Genomic DNA, 17,434 nt, shown 5'->3' on the forward strand with positions numbered 1-17,434 from the left:
TGACCCTCTGCCTGGTCAATAGCACGGGGTCCTGGAAGGGGTGGTCTGGAGCCCGGTTGGCCCAGATGGTAGCCACCTGAGCTATTTAATTTAAAGGTAAAACGAACTAAAATAAAAAATTCAGTACTCAGTTGTACCAGCCACGGTTCAAAGGCTCAGTAGCCACATGTGGCTAGTAATTACCATATTGGACAGGACAGATAGAAAACATTTCCATCATAGAAAGTTCTACTAGATAACACTAGTCTAAATGGAATATTACTCAGCTATCAGAAAGAACGATTTCTCAACATTTGCTGCAACATGGATGGCACTGGAGAAGATAATGCTAAGTGAAATAGGTCAAGCAGAGAAAGACAATTATCATATGATTTCTCTCATCTATGGAACATAAGAACTAGGACAATCGGTAGGGGAAGAAAGGGATAAAGAAAGGGGGGGTAATCAGAAGGGGGAATGAAGCATGAGAGACTATGGACTCTGAGAAACAAACTGAGGTCTTCAGGGCGGAGGGGGGTGGGGGAATGGGATAGACTGGTGATGGGTAGTAAGGAGGGCACGTATTGCATGGTGCACTGGGTGTTATATGCAACTAATGAATCATCGAACTTTACATCAGAAACCAGGGATGTACTGTACAGTGACTAACATAATATAATAAAAAAAAATTAAAAAAAGAGATAACACTAGTCTAGAGCGACCATGAACTAATTAATCCACTTAATCCTTTTCCAGGTTGGATTGTTTTCAACCCATTGAACTATTGGATTTTTTTTCCGTTTGACTTACAATAATATTTGGTGTTTGGGAATTAACATAAAGATCTTAAGGTGGGTTCTTGACACGAAAGTGCCATAGATACCAAGAATTATTATTCAGAGCTGAAGGAGTCTTCTATGACAGCAGTGCTTTAAAATATTGAAAAACAGCTACAAAAAACTGCTGATATTCCGCCATCTGATTTTCTTCTTCGAAGTGGAACGCTTTGGCCCCCGGACCCTGGGGAGCTGGTGATGTGAAGAGAGAGAAAACTGCTAATTTGTGAACGCTCCAATGCTTGTGTTGAAGCAGAATGGGAGTGGCTTAGTCCGGTGGGTGGCCTTAAGCAGAGAAGGCTGTGGGAGTCCTGTGGTTGGGTCGGAGGTGAGAGCAGCAGGGGCAGTGGAGGTAAGGGGGCTTTGGGAGGAAAGCAGTGTCACAACCTCGAAATGACAGCAATAAACCTGGGCTCGCAAATTCTAGATTTTCCATTCCCTGTTCATTTCGGTGAAGACCTTTTACTTCTCTGGGCCTCTGTGTAGAAGGTTAAAAAAAAAAAGGTGTTGTCATAGGCACTTAAGAGCAAAGACTCTGGAATCTGGTTCCACTTACTAGCTGTGTGGTCAAGGTCCAATTAGTTAACCACTCTGTGCCTCATTTTCCTTGCGGATGAAATGGGAATCATAATAGAACACAGTTAGTTGTGAGAACTACCTAAGGGACTGTGTGCCCAGTGTTCCGCACGTCGCTGGCCGCATGGTACGTGCTAGCGGAGATGAGAGCAGTGATGGTGGTGGAGATGACTCATCGTCACCTCTGTCCTCTCTGGTAATCTCTCGGTTTGTTTCCTGATTCACTCACAGCAAGAATGACCATGAGAAAGGCAGAAGTATTCTCCTTCATAATGCATGCGACTGAACTTAAGGAAGCGGTCTGGCTCTTCTTGGATAGCTTGAGTTCTAGCCGCTAGAGTTCCTCCTTATTTGTTTTTTTAAAGATTTTATTTATTTATTTGACAGAGAGAGAGAGCCAGTGAGAGACGGAACACAAGCAGGGGGAGTGGGAGAGGAAGAAGCAGGCTCCCAGCGGAGGAGCCTGATGTGGGGCTTGATCCCAGAACGCTGGGATCACGCCCTGAGCCCAAGGCAGACGCTTAACGACTGAGCCACTCAGGCACCCCTCAAATGACATTTTAAAAGAATATTTGAATTCTTTTTAAAGATTTTATTTATTTATTCGACAGAGAGAGAGACAGCCAGCGAGAGAGGGAACACAAGCGGGGGGAGTGGGAGAGGAAGAAGCAGGCTCGTAGCGGAAGAGCCTGATGTGGGGCTCGATCCCAGAACGCCGGGATCACGCCCTGAGCCCAAGGCAGACGCTTAACGACTGTGCCACCCAGACGCCCCTAGAGCCCCTCCTTATATTTAGCAGTAACTCTTCTCTAGTCTGCGGACTGCTGAAGGCTTGAGTTATAAAACAGGACAGTCAGATACATGTGGGAGTGAGGAAAAGGTGGCAGTTGTCCTGTATTTTGCTTAAAAATTACTCCATTCTTCCTTCGTCTCCTCCTGGAAAATACTAGTTTTTACCAGGCAATCCCAGTCTTACCCTGTGGGTCTACCCCACAGAGGTACCAGCCATGCACTTGCTACAACATGTCTCTCAGGCAAACTGGAGCCATAGAGGGGGAGAGACAGTAGCTTGGGTGCAATCTGTCCGCCTACCGTTCATCTGTTTGCTCAGGGAACAGATACACTTTGAGTGGAGAGAGGGGCCAAGAGGGACAGTCGACAGACACAACCAGCTGTAGATTCCAGAGAGAAACCCAGAGAGTGAATGGTCATGAACATCTTCTTAGTTCAGTGCCCGAATAGTGCCCGTGGAGGAGAGTTGGAAGGGAGGCACCCTGGATTGCTACACAGGGTAGTAAGGATCTCCCAAATGCAGTCCTTTTAACACGTATGAGCTGGTTGAGCGGACCCATGGGCTCATGCTTCAGAGTCTGGCTTGCAGTCCACAGGAGGAGCCGTGGCAGCAGAAATGAAATGGACTATGAGACCTGAAGTCCACGTCTGATTCTCCTACTAAAGGGCTGCATGATCCCCAGCAGAAGGCTAGCTCTCTCTGAATCTCAACTTGTTTGTAAAATGAGGAAACTTGAACCTCTCACAACAGGGTCACCCGATTTTGATGTATGTGACCGTTTTGCTGTAACCGAGTTACACTGCTGTCCCGCCTGTGCCTGTCCCAGGAGACACTGCCCTGATTGACCCTGCGGGGTGCTGTAGAGTGGAGTACAGGGGCTGCCAGGCAGAGGGAAGAGGCCAGGCTTAACCCCAAACTGATGCCGAAGAGGGACTGTCTGTGTGCTCGCCGCCACACAGAAGAGCTTTCCCTTGTGCTCACTATAGAGCAAGGTCAGGGCAGGAAGATTTCCACTTCAGTCAGGACCCAGAGTTGGGGAGGTGCAGAACGGGCGGTGACTGCACATGCTTTTAGAGAGAGTGTGACTTTTTGTAGCATGGTAGAGATTGAGCAGCTATTAGAGAACGACTTTTGGGTCTTTTAGTCCCTTCAAGTGTGTCACCTCGCTTGCAGTGGAGAAGCTGTGTCCAACGTTCTCATGCATTTCTGAATTTTTAAGCTGAGGGAGACCTTGGTCTCCTCCTATGTGGGCCAGGGAGCCCCGGGCACAACAGAATTCCTGAGAATAGCTTTGCACCGCTCACCAGAAGGGCATACTTGGTCCATGCTTTCCTGTTTTGGAAAAGTTCCTCGACTCGTCCTGGCCGGCGGGAGGCCAGCAGCTCATATCCACCGGTCAAGAGCAGGCAGCTTCTACCATACGTGTGTTCAGGCAGTACTTTCCTCTCAGTCTACCTAAGGATCAGTAAAGAAGCTCAGACTTTTGCTATACTGAAACCTTCTTTAACTTTCATGTATTCTTATTAGCTCGTTAGTGGGAGCGTTACTGTCTCCAGGGGCGCCTGGGTGGCTCAGTCAGTTAAGCATCTGCCCTCGGCTCAGGTCATGATCTCAGGGTCCTGGGATCGAGCCCCACGTTGGGCTCTCTGCTCAGTGGGGAGCCTGCTTCTCCCTCTCCCACTGCCTGCCACTCTCACTCTCTCCCTGTCAAATAAATAAATTAATTAATTTAAAGAAAGGAGTTATTAAATTACATGTTGACCACAGATCCATGTTTCTTTGTAATTCGTTGGGACTTTGTGCTTGAAATTTTACAAGATAATCCAACAGTAATCCTTGAGGATGGGGGAAATATCACTCATACAAGAGTGGAAGGCCATGGTTACAGAAAGATTTTATTTCACTTCCAGAAAGCAATGTCCAAGTCTGGTTTCACCTGCAGGGAACAGGCTAGGTGCCCTGCCAGGCACTCCAGAGGCCCAGGCAGGGCTCTTGGCCACAGGATTTGTCAGGACAGCCATGAATGTCTCCAGGGAAAAATGCTGTGAGAGATATTAGATTGGAGAGGAGCTATTCTCCCTCTTAGTTACATGTTTCTCCCTCTCTTTTTGGTCTTTTGCTGTATTATCTCCTATTTGAGAGTTGTTGTCCAGATCTTGAGTTATTTTCCTAAAGAGAAACTCAGTGGTCAATCTGCCTGATTCTTTGGCTGAAGTAGGGGACTATAGGATCTGAAGTAAGCTTTTCCTGTTTGTAACCAGGTTTACCTTGAAGGAATCCCAAGGCAAAAAAAAAAAAAAAAGAAAGAAAAAGAAAAAATTAGGAAATTTCAAACATGACTCATTATTAAACTGCTTAACTTCTGTTATTTTTCATTTAATTATATGTATGTGAACACCAAGTTCAAGATACTGTCCTAGGACTAGGCTTTAGTAACATAAAGGTATTCGTTTTAGTTTTCTTTGGGGAGAGCCTCAAGTTGGAGATCATGGAGCATTGTGTGTGTGTTGGGGGGGATGTGTGTTTTGTGTGTGTGTGTGTGTGTGTGTGTGTGTCTAATCCATCATTTTACAGAAGCTGAAACTGAGTCCCAGGGAAGAACAGTGCCTTGCCCAAGGTTACGTGGCCAGTAGGGTTAGAGAAGAGACTAGGACTGAGTTTCCTGACTCCTGCGACAGTGCTTTTTTAATTTCCCATGTTGCCTCTCTGCTCAGAGGACCACAGGGTTCTGCTCAGAACAGAGGCTATCGTGGTTTGAAAGCAAGTTACTACAGTTTCTTGAATGACAAAATGGAGAGGCTGTTTGCCTGTGAGGCTACTGAAGGCTGTGGCTGGGGGGGCTACTGAAGGCTGTGGCTGGGGGGGCTACTGAAGGCTGTGGCTGGGGAGGCTACTGAAGGCTGTGGCTGGGGGAGCTAGAACCTTTGGCCTCAGGGACTCAGGAGTGGATGAGGGAGAGAGAGTTGAAGGCGTGTTTCGAAGGGGACATCCTTTGGCATGTTTCTCCCTGGATTGCCTTCATGGGAATGGTGATGGTCCCTAGGTGGTCATTCAGCGGGGGCCTGAGGTGGTGGGGGTGCTTGGCTGCTTTTGCCGACCATCTTAATTGGATTATTTCAGACGGGAGGAGGTAAAGGAGCTGATGGCTGGGGATGAATTAGATCTTGGCTGCAGGTGAAAGGAAAGAAATGCTTAACTCTCAGAATCTACAGGGAACCTTCCCACCTTGACCTTGAAGAGGCAAAATCATCCCCCCCTTCACTTATCCTTTCTTTACACCCTCTTCGCCTGTCTCTCAGGCACTTGAGCACCTTCCTGGTTGCTCTTGACATTCTCTGACTTGAACTCAGTTTTACTTGAAGATGTCCTTGTCCAGGATTATTCTATAAGCAAATTGCTCCAAGGGAACCAGGGTAAGGCCTTATTATTGACACACTGGTTTGGGGGGAGAGAGAGAAATAATACTTCATGGTTATTGAATGCTTACTGTGTGCCCGGCACTATTCTGTGGGATTTACATGTACTTTCTTACTTAATTCTTTGAACAACCTTCTAATGTCAGGATCGTGCCCATTTTACATATTAAGAACGTAGAGGCACAGAAGGGTTACGTGACCTGACAAAGGTCACACCTAAAGCCCATGGTGGGCCAGGACTGGCACTCAGCTGGTAACTGGTGTGCAACACTGCTGCTCACTTGTGTGTCTCCATTGTTGGGAGGAGGAGGGGTGGGGTGTGGGCAGACAGTTGAAACCTAGACCACTGTAAATATGTCGTTGTAACAGATTTCCCCTTTATTTCCATTTGTCTCCTTTTCTATGATGCCACGAAGGGGAGTAAGTTGGTAACACTGCTTTAGTCCCAGGAGGCAGCGTGGTGCAGTGAGTGGTGAGGGCGGGCGGGTCGGACTGACCTGGGTTTTGACTTTCAGCTCTCACTAGGCAACGGTGCTGAGCTACTGAAACTGTCCTTAGTTTTTCTGTCTGGAATGTGGACATGACTCTCATCTCTTGGGTTTGTTTCTGAAGATCGAATGAGATCATAGGTAATATTGATCAAGGTGCCAGCGCGGCTTCTTTTTCTTTCTTTTTTAAAGATTTTATTTATTCATTTGGCAGAGAGAGAGACAGCCAGCGAGAGAGGGAACACAAGCTGGGGGAGTGGGAGAGGAAGAAGCAGGCTCCCAGCAGAGGAGCCTGATGTGGGGCTCGATCCCATAACGCCGGGATCACGCCCTGAGCCGAAGGCAGGCGCTTAACCGCTCTGCCACCGAGGCGCCCCACGGCTTCTTTTTCTTTCTCTCTTTCCTCACGGGAAGGTCAGGAAGCTGAGCTGTACTAAGCATTCTTGGAGAGCTGAGGTCAGGGTGGAGGGACAGTTGTATCTGTTGTTCAACACAAGTAGAACTCCATTAAGGGTGAGACTTAATGAGTCCTAGGGGCCAGGAGAAATGGCAGCAGAGAAAACATCTATGTTAAGAACGTTGGCCATAACATGCCTCAAGGCCCGATTGAGCAGTACAAAAACAGCTTGAAAGGAACTGACAGTGTGCCACATGGCCTCTGGTTCTCAGTATTCTCGAGGGTGAGATGAAGAATTTCTGCTCACCCAGCCTGCTTCCGTGGTGGGAGGAGCACGGGAGGAGCACTGCGGAGGCGATAGGGGGGCCTGGGGCCAAGGGAAGGGGGAGCAGTCAGGGGGCAGGTGCAGTGGGGCAGCGTTGGCTGTGAGGGAAGCCATGCAGAAGGGAGGGAGCTCGTGGGGCCTGGTGGTGCTCACTGGTATGACGAAGGTCTTGGATTCAAGCATCTCTAACATCTTCCATTCTAAAATCCTATCCTTCAGTGCTGCAGAAACTGAACGGTGAAGTTAAACACAGTCCGCAACCAAACTGCTTCTGTATCTCAGGCTTGAAACCCTCAGATGAAGTTCAAGTGCGGACCAGCTGGCTTGGTGGTTAAACCTCTTATTTGCATAACTTGATTGCATAACTTTACTTGTATAAGATTGATATCCTACTCTGGGTGTAAAGACTATTCTTTGGGGAAACAGTGCTGCTTCAGAACCGGGACATAATTTGCTTGTGTTCTTATTTAAAAAGTTCAGACACAGTCCTTGAACTGAGCAGCATTTTAGGCATGGACGGTTTCTGGTAATATATTTTTGTTTCTTTCGTCCTGTCCCCTGTCCACAAGCCACTGCTCAAGCAAAGCGGTACACGACGTCGTCCCACGTTACCTGGCAGACACGCAAAACCTATCCCTTCTCATCTGTGTTGTCTTTAGGTTTTACTCAAGAACAGCATTCTTGTTTCTAGGTCCTTATGTATCCCAACGATAGGCTTAGGAAATGTGTTTCCTTTCTTCGCAAATTGTGGTTTCTCCTTTAGGATGGGTCAGGTGTGGGAGAATAGGTCTTTGTGGGGGTTGTGAAGGAAAGCCTTCTCTTGGATTCCCAGCTCTGCAGACTTCCTCCTCTTTCCAGGGATGCAGTCCAGTTGGGATGGTGTTTCTGGCATGAATCTTTGCCCGAGGTTGCAGTGACTGGTTAGGGGACAGACACTGAGTAAGCGGAAGCTGTGCCCCACATGTATTTGAACAGTATCAGTATTCTCTTCCATCAGGTCTTAGGAATGACGTAAAACATTTCAACTGAATGATGAAAACTATTCCGTGCAGCGTTCAGAGGAGAAAAAATGAGGTGTGTTAGGAATTTGATAATAAGTACTTCTCCACTCCTCCCCTCACCCCCAAAGTGACATTGTGGAGTGTTTCTTAGTACAGATGTAGGCAAGATCACAAAGTGACTCTGGGATGCAAAGATGACCTGTTACACAGTGATTATGAAGTATATTTTTCTAACCTTATAAGAAAGGTCTCTGCTGCCATTTTATTTACTTTTCTTCAACAAAGGCTTATGCTGACTGAGCGCCATATCTTGCTCTAAGTATTTTCTAAATATTAACCTAATTTCTATAATCCTGGGAGGTAGGCCACTATCATCACCATTTTACGGATGGGGAAACTGAGGCAGAGGGAGTCACTCACTCCAGGTCACACAGCTAGGAAGTGGCAAAGCCAGGTTTTAAACTTGGTCACCAGTCTGACTCTAGATACTGCCCCTTGATTCTTACAGTCTGGATTTCCCATGAATCACCCGAGGCTAGAAATGTCTAGGTTTCTATGGTTGGTTTTTGTTTTGAATCATGCTCCATTAAGAAAATATTTCCCTTAGCAAAGCCCAGCTTGTCCTGAAGTAGAACAGCTATAATATTGTCCTCAGCAAGGAGTTGTCCTTTGTAGAAATCACACTGATTTCCTCCTTTTCGCTTTTTTCTTCGATTGCTTGGAAGGGGAACATTCGAAAGCCAGATACCCAATGGGCTCAAGGCTCCGAGGGTTCTTGTAAAAAGAAAGGCTGTGACATGTAAGTCAGAGGTGCTGGAGTCCTGCTAATCGGAAGTCACATCTGTTGAACTTGGTGGTTTTCTCAGCCCCAGACAGCAGACAGCTGCAACCGAAGAAACCTTCCTTCTTTGCCCGAAGCCTCCTCGACTAAAAATTCCAGACGGTCACCTCCTTGTCAGCCCAAATTTCCTCTGGGAAGTAGACTTGAAGTGTAAACACCGGGAAGCTGGGCTGAAGGGAGTGGGCTGGTTCACTGAGGAGGCTGCTGTGTCCTTTGTCCGGTTCCCAGGGCTGCCCTATGGCAGTGATTTTCCAGCGGCTGGAAGAGGCTTTTTTCCCCCCCTCACCCCTCACCCCCCTGCCTTCTCCACCTCTGCGTCCAGGGATGCCACTTCCAACAGGCAGCACCTTTCTGTTTAAGCTCTGAGGATGTCTGAGGATTATACAGCAGACAGAACTGTTGCAAGAGAAAAGCCTCTTTTCATCACTGCAGCCTAAAAAGCATTATCTCGTGCACAAAGCGGCCAGAGAGGGGCTTTTGCCCTTGGGTGTCACAGGCTGCTGTCCCCCCCCCCCCCCCGGCCCGGGCTCACCCACCGATGACATCTTCCTCTAGGCTTTAGGGGGAAGGTATTTATTTTTATTTTTATTTTTTATTTTATTTTTTTTTAAAGATTTTATTTATTTATTTGACAGAGATAGAGACAGCCAGTGAGAGAGGGAGCACAAGCAGGGGGAGTGGGAGAGGAAGAAGCAGGCTCTTAGCGGAGGAGCCTGATGTGGGGCTCGATCCCATAACGCCGGGATCATGCCCTGAGCCGAAGGCAGACGCTTAACCGCTGTGCCACCCAGGCGCCCCGGAAGGTATTTATTTTTAAATGCGTATTTTATTTTGTAATTTATCTAACTAAAATTTATCAAGTGTATCTAACTTGAATTTAAGGTATTTGGGATGTTGAAAGTCAAATTAGCGTTTTCCTCACATAGGGCTAAAATACAAATAGAAATAAAAAAATCCTTAAAAATGAGTGCCCTTGAATCAACCTGGTCAGGTGTTATGTAAGCAGATTCTGCCGAGGAGGAGTTTCTGGATTTCTGTGGGTCATTCTTCAGAGTCACCGGTTGTTAACATTGTAGGGTACGCCCAGAATTTGACACGTTCAGTGTGTCGATGGTATGTCGGCTTTTAAAAAATAGGTGGGTTCAAGTTTATATGTTAAAAAATAATGACTTACTATATTTTATCAAATCCGAGACACCACTGATGGTGACATATTTTTTTCTGTTCCACTAAGGAAGAAAACCCACCGGAACCAAGCTCTGAAAAGGCCTCGATTCAAATACACATTCAGATGTCTTAGAATCCGTGAACTATGGCTGTATCTTAGCCACAGTCTTGCGTCTTTTCCGTAGAGTCTGACAACGTGATTCTAACCGCGCTGTCAGTTTAGGTTCCTCTGCCTGCCCTGTTGGCAGCATTGAACACACTTGACTTCCTTCTCCGCGAAACACTTCCTTACCTTGGCCTCTGGGACATGGTTCTCTGCTGGTCCTTCTTCCACCTCTCTGCTATTCCTTCTCCATCTCCTAGGCTGGTTCCTCCTCTTTCACTTGACCTGTGTTCAGTGGACAGCCCCAGGGCAGAGGACTTGCACCTCTTCTCTGCCTGCACCCTCTCCCTCCCGTGGGGACCCAGACCTTTAAAGACCGTCTTGTCTGCTGGTGATTCCCAAGTGCGTAGATCCAGCCTGGTTCTTGTACCCAGATGCAACATGTGAACATCCTCTCCCTTGCGTGACTGACCCAGAGGTCTAGATGCTCGACACCTAAGATGTTTAAGCCAAATCCCAAACCACAACGCCACGTCAGTCACCCATTGCAGAAAGACACCCCTCCAGCCTTCCAGTTGCTCAGGCCAGAATGTTAGAGAGTTCCTCCTTCCCTTCTCTCGCACCCCATAGTTAGCAATCGCGGTAGCAAACCCCATCAGCTCTTCCTTCAAAATATATACAGAAGTTGACCATTTCCTATCATTTCCACTAGGGCCCCTCTGGCCCAAAGGAAGTCAGTCCCCTTCCTTGGATGACGGCTGTGGCCTCTGACTGGTATTCCGTGCATCCCTGACACAGCAGCCAGAAGGATCCTGCCCAAATGGAAGTCAGATGGTGCCATTCAAGACTGAGACATTGAGACTCTGTTTGAAAGTCTCCAGTGACTTTTTGTTGAAAGCAGAGTAGAAGCTTCAAGACCTAGCGCAGTCCATACTCCCCGTTTGTCTCTCAGCCTGTGACCCCCGTCACCCTCCCCCTTGCCCACTGGCTTCTGCCACACCAGCCTCCTTGCTCCTCCTGGTGCATGCCACCGCCCTCCCTTCCTCCAGACCTGCTGTTCCCTCTGCCTGGGGGTCCATTCCCTCACATACCTGCATGACTTGCTGTCTTCCGTCCTTTAGGTCTTGATTCAAATGTTACCTCAGCGAGGCCTTCTTTTAGATATGAGGGAGAAGGCCCCAGTTCTAACATGGCATTTCTGCCCTCCCATCCCCCATCCCTGCTCTGTTTTTCTCTTTAGCGTGCTTCACTATCTGTCACTAAAGATTTTATGACTTCGCGTGTCTCCCAGTAGAATGCAGGCTTCATGAGAAAAGGCTTTGGTTTTGCTCTCTGTCCTCCCATGGCCCCAGTGCCCTGAATAGTGTCAGGGGTGGAGTCACTGTTCCATGCATTTTTGTTGGATAAATAAATGAACAGCTTCAGACACAGACTAAGACCAGGAGGAAGGAGGCATTTTTGGCTTCGTGCTTTTTGTTTTCCTCCATGGAATGAAATAAAGGGTTATTGGTTTTCCTCATAGCACCAGCGGTATCTGTTTTTCCCATCTGGAAAATTGTCTGCTGTTTTGATAGAACTTGTCATTGGTAAACAGTCCAGCATTAGCTTTATGAGACCTTTGCACAGTGGGTTTTTCGTAGCTTATGGGATTCATCTGAGCTTACGATGATTGCCCATTGAACCTTCAATAAGCTAGTGATTCATTCTGCTTCAGAAGTCACTTTTTCGGTTAAAATGAAGTCTAAGCAGTTCCTTTAACATTTGTGCTTCAACTAGGGAAGGAATATTTTTAACTTGGGGCATTCTGAGCTCCCAGGCGCTGATAAAGCAGGTTCCCATGTGAGGCATTGGGAGTGATCCCTGTTCATAGCTCATTTTTAAATCATCCTGTGATATACCGGTTACTACAAAACACATGCGCTTGTTTTGGGCTTGTTGCTTTTAGAAACACTTACTGTGTAATCGGGCCAGACAGACCTTGGTCTAGACAGCGTCTCCCTGCAGGGGCAGAACCCAGGAGACTTTTCCTCTGGTGCCGGACGTGGATGTGGTGGACCACCCTCATGGGTAGGAGGGCACCACCAGAGGGAGAGGCGCTTCCATGAGAACTGGGCTCCTGTGCCAGGAAGCCCAGCTTCTGCCCGTCAATGACCCCATGAGATATCTGGCATGGCTTCACGACAAGGGTATGTTGGCATGTGGCCCCCCAGGTTCTCAATGGCTGCAGTTACAGAGATTAATGAGATGATAAAAGGTGGGGGAGAGGGGTCAAGGCAAGAGGGGAAAGCTGACAAAAAAGGCTCTCATTCATTCATTCATTCATTCATTCATTCAAGATGTTCATTGTATTCCTAGGCTCTAGGAGGTGCTGGAGATAATGGTAGTCAAAGTTGACATGGCACTTGGGCAGAAGGTGGTCAGAAAAGGCATCAACGAGGACATGGCCATTGTATAGGGAAGAACAATCCTAGGAAGGCTAAAGCCATGCTTGTATTCAGATTTCGAACTTGACATACATTGCTCTGGGCTTACATTGAACGTGCTGTATTCATCTTTGCCCCTGTACCTGCAGTTGGTAAGCCTGAGGTCACAGCATATGCTAATAAAGAGCAGTGTCTGGGGGGTCAGGAATTAGGATGATGGTAGAAGGCAGAGAATCTTGAGCTCACTGTCTCCTGTTTCTTGCGTACCTCACAGGAGACTGCTGTGTGTAGAGAAACCCGCCAGGGCTAACTATGGAGTCATCTGTCCTGGGAGGAGGTCGTGTATTAATTGCCTCGATGGGAATGTTCTCATTATTTGTCTCTCTACTTCTCTTTCTCTAGAAAGAGAGTAATGAGAACTGACTTTACATTTCACAAGTATGGAGATTCCGTGGGAATGCTCGAATATTTTAAATGATGAGAATCACAAAGTTTATCACCTACTCATCTCTCCCATGCACCCATTCTGTGCAAAGCCCGGTGCAGAGTGTGAACCGGGGTGCTGTGTTGTGCGTTATAGACGGCCTTTGTTTCCTCTGGCTCCGTCATCACTGTCCTTCATCCCTCGTCCAGTGAGGCTTTAATATGGGTTCTTAAGGATGGCCCTCATTTCAGGGGTGCCTGGGTGGTGCAGTCGTTAAGCGTCTGCCTTCAGCTCAGGGCGTGATCCCGGCGTTCTGGGATCGAGCCCCACATCAGGCTCCTCCTCCGGGAGCCTGCTTCTTCCTCTCCCACTCCCCCTGCTGTGCTCCCTCTCTAACTGGCTGTCTCTCTGTCAAATAAATAAATAAAATCTTAAAAAAAAAAAAAAGGATGACCCTCATTTCAGATATTTATCTCTAAAAAGAAAGAACCTTAATACCTTCTCTGATTATAAAGGTCAATTCAGGTTTTTATGAAAAGAGGTAAAACTCTCTTTTTTTTTTTTTTTTTGCATACTGGTGCTGACATGGAGCTTAAAAAAAATGGGCCTCAAATTAATGTTGTCACCCAGATGATATCTAATTCAGGGTTTTAGAATGCACTAGAAAATGCCATTTCTTCCACTATAGCCTGGTTGATGACCTCATGCCTCTGTTCTTGAGTTCCCTGCTGGGGGATCTGGGCAGTGGCAGCAGCAGGTACTGATGGGACGTCCTGCCTGTGTTTTTCTTTGGCATTTGCCTTTCTGTGGATGGGGCCCTTCTGTGTAGTGGTGCCCCTTCTGACGTGTACTGGTGAGGTTCCAAACAGCACAGGAAGCCAGGATTGTGGCGCTTGCCTTCATTGTTCAGTACCTACAGTCTTGGTGCCAAAACGTATGTCTCTGAAAACTCCTGCCACCTTTTCGGTCCATTGCCGTGATGACTTATCCGTGCAGAGGTGGAGGGGACGGAGGAAGCGAAACCCATGTGCACTCAGGCTCTTGGCTTGCCGGTTTTACTACCTGATCCCATAAATCACCTTCCCTACCCTATGGGATGAGAGGTGGTGGGGTCATTTTATTGATGTGGACACTGAAATTGTAGAGGTGGTCATTTTCTAAGATCACACAACTAACAAGCCATGGCATTTGAAACCATATCTCATGATGGCCAAGTTCATGATCTTTCCACTACCTGCACCTTGCAATTCAAAAGCTCTGTCCTGGGGCCAGGGGGACCTTCTCTCGCAACCAGCTCCTGGCGAGAACAGCGTCTGGTGGATAAGGGCTTGCTTGACTCCTGTGATGATTTCTTTTAAAAGCTTCATTCTCGGAGCTCTAGGACCTGACATCACAGGAAAAGCAAAGTTAAGCTCCACACTCCTGTCAGCACTTGGGTGGGTTGAGGGATATGTTGTTTTTCAACCTAAGGAAAAAGAGACTTGGCATCACTTTCAGCTACATGAGTCAGATCGATTCAAAACATCTGTCTCCAGTCTCAATGAAAACTTGGAACTCGGATGGGACAGGGGACCGGGGCACTCTGTCAGCCAGAGAGTTGGTCTCCATTTCGCTCCGCCTCGTGTCACATTCATAATTGGGGGTGGGAACTTGCATTGTCTTGTGTGTGTGTGGAGGGGTGTTTCTTTTCACAAAATGCTTTTCTAAATCTTTGTTCCGTTGGATAATTTAGCTACGGTCCTTTAAAATTGCACCAGTTTCAGGGGTTGGTGAATTACAGCTATGGGCCATTTCATGTTGCTGGAGCCCAGGAATTGCAAGAGACCTCCCTACTCAAAACCTAATATGTTTATTGTTGCCCTTTACGGAAAAAGTTTGTTGACCTCTCTCTCTTTTTTCCCCCCCTTAGGGTACATACCATAATTTTTTTTTTTTAAAGATTTTATTTATTTATGTGACAGAGAGACAGCCAGCGAGAGAGGGAACACAAGCACGGGGAGTGGGAGAGGAAGAAGCAGGCTCCTAGCGGAGGAGCCTGATGTGGGGCTCGATCCCATAACGCCAGGATCACGCCCTGAGCCGAAGGCAGATGCTTAACTGCTGTGCCACCCAGGCACCCCAAAATACTTCATTTTTTAAAAAGATTTTTTATCTATTTGTTTGAGAGAGCAGAGCTACAGACAGAGCAGGAAGAAGCAAGCTCCCAGCGGAGCAGGGAACCCGATGCGGGGCTCGATCCCGTAACGCCGGGATCACGCCCTGAGCCGAAGGCAGACGCTTAACGACTGCGCTACCCAGGCGCCCCTACATACCATAATTTTAAAGAAAAGAAATAAACTTTTCAGCCCCAGAGAAAACTTCCCCAGCATCTGCTTGGTCAGTAATGACAGGCCAGGAAGAAGCACACACACCATACCCAAGCCCGAGTGCATTCATAATTCCGGCGTATAATAAAGCTGCTGTACTGCACCACATCCCTATGAACCGCAGCAGGGGCACCATTAACTAGCTAGCTGACCGCGAACCAATAATAAAGTAATAAGCTAAGAGGAAGACCCATGTCCCCAGCACCCAGTTTAGCAAATAGAACCTTGTGACTCCCTTTGAAGTCTCTTCTGTTTCTTTACCCAGTAACCGCCAGCTCCTGCCCCCAGCCCCCAGGTGACTATCTTAATTTGGTTTAATTACCTGAGCCGCGTTTCTCTGTAGTTGTATTCTTTAGTTTTGCCTAAACCTTTTTTCTGAACAAAGAACGCTTTCAGAGCCCATCACATTTTATGTTTCATTGGCATTACTTGATTTTCTCGGGGATAAATTCTTTCTGCATTCAGATTTTGTAAGGGTTATCAGTCCAGCAAACCCAGTAACCCGCAGTGACTGCTCAACAAATATTCTTGAAATACCCTGCAAGCTTTTCTTTCCCTTTTGGTGGGGTGGGGACAAGGTGCAGCACGCTTAGGGGCCCCTCCCCTGCTGCAGTGTTGTGACCCCGAGCCATGTTGGAAGCCTGGTTCTCTCTGGCATCTTTAGATTTATCAACTGTGCCATGGGAGAGGGGGAGGAGAAGAACATTGCTGACCCCGGGGGCAGCTCCCGCGCATTGACTCCATGTTTTCAGAGTAAAAAAAATAAGATGAGACCTGATTTGTGGGCCTTAAATTTAGCTTCCAGTCAATGTTGGTTGAAGGAAAAATCTCATTGTATCCATTCTTTGTGTTTTTCTTTTTTCCTCTTTTTTCTTTATTTTGTGGCTGAAAAGAAAGTATAAATACTGGGTTTTGGAAGAGGGAACTCTTGTTATGTTTGAGCCTTTTAAACTCTGTAATTACTCTATAAAGCTATGTATTTGCATCAGAAATGTATTTAGTCTTAAGTTTTAGTGTTCAGTATATGGAACATTCATAATGATGGGGTACTTCCAAAAATAAATCAACTCTATAGAAAATGTTAATCAGCTCATCCCCAGGGACCATAGTGAGTATGTCCATTGTACAAATGAGGAAATGGACATGACAGTTAGTGGTTTGCCCAAAGCCACACTGTCATCGGCATTATGAAGATTTAAGCAAAGGTCCCATGTACAAGAAAATGCAGTCATGTTTTCATGTAAGACACTGTGAGCCTTCGTCACATTAACCTAAATTAAGATTCAGGGACTAACATGCCTTTTGGTATTTGGAAGAACCTATCACGTCAATCACAAAGAGCTGATTTGCTCCTTAACGTTACCTGCAGGGTTTTAAATAGGACATGGATTTTTTTTTTTTTTTTTTTTTTTTAAGGCGTCTGTTACTTGAAATCACAAGCTCTGTATCTGGCTACACATTGCCCTGAAAATTGAAAAGCAACTGGTTCAAGTGTGTTTCACACTGCCAGGGAAAATCATGTGAAAAGTGCAGTAATGCCTCATTCTGTGGCATTCTACTCTTAGAGTGACAGGAAAGCAACCTTCTCCTAAGAACTTATTTTTCAAATGCCATTTGTGGGTGGTTGATTCAGGATGCGCACGCGCTCTTGCAGACCCTCTGCCTCTCCCGGTTGGCCGGGCAGAGTAAGGATTTAGGTGGAGGGAAACACCAAATGCTCCATTTTCAAAGGAACTTCTGGAATTAGTATTGCTCTTTTCTTAGGCAAAAATTGAGAGCTAACTTGATAGATATTTTCCCCAACAACTGATGGGAGCAAAAAAAGATTGTTTTCCCCTGGTTAACCTCTAGTTAATTGAAAAATTCAATTCTCTGTAATAAGAAGCTTCTCTTTATTCTCTTTTTTTTTTCTCTTTTATTCTCTTTTTTATTTCTTTTTTTTTTCCTACTTCACTTGGAAACTTGACTCCTTTTTTTTTGTTTGTTTTCGTTGTTAGTGTTTTAAAGACGTTGTTAACTATTATAACTCTGATATCTGGGCATGTGGGTATCATGGTATTGGCTGAGAAGACTCACCCCCTGTGTGGTAAGCTGCCAGATCCCATACTCTGAGGTTCTCTGTGACCCCATGTATCAGTTTGGGCAAAACCAGTGTGCAAATGCAGAGAGAAGGTGCTTTGAAGAGGAAGACACCAGAGCGTGCTGCTCAGGGAAAGCTGCCCCTCACAGAGGGTCAGTGCCAAGAGCTCATTTTGAGCTTGCAGCTTCGAGATTTGACTTGGCATTTCACCCTGCACTC

The 17,434-nt window shown here is 46.6% G+C and overlaps 1 protein-coding gene across 1 annotated transcript in view; it reads left to right on the top strand.

Moving 5' to 3' along the window:
• TNFRSF21 (TNF receptor superfamily member 21) overlaps positions 1 to 17,434 on the top strand; it is a 70,176-nt gene that overhangs the window by 29,106 nt on the left and 23,636 nt on the right. The window lies entirely within an intron of this gene.

Source organism: Ursus americanus, chromosome 29, assembly GCF_024610735.1.
Source record: "Ursus americanus isolate L20-20 chromosome 29, mUrsAme1.1.p, whole genome shotgun sequence".
Taxonomy (NCBI): Eukaryota; Metazoa; Chordata; class Mammalia; order Carnivora; family Ursidae; genus Ursus; species Ursus americanus.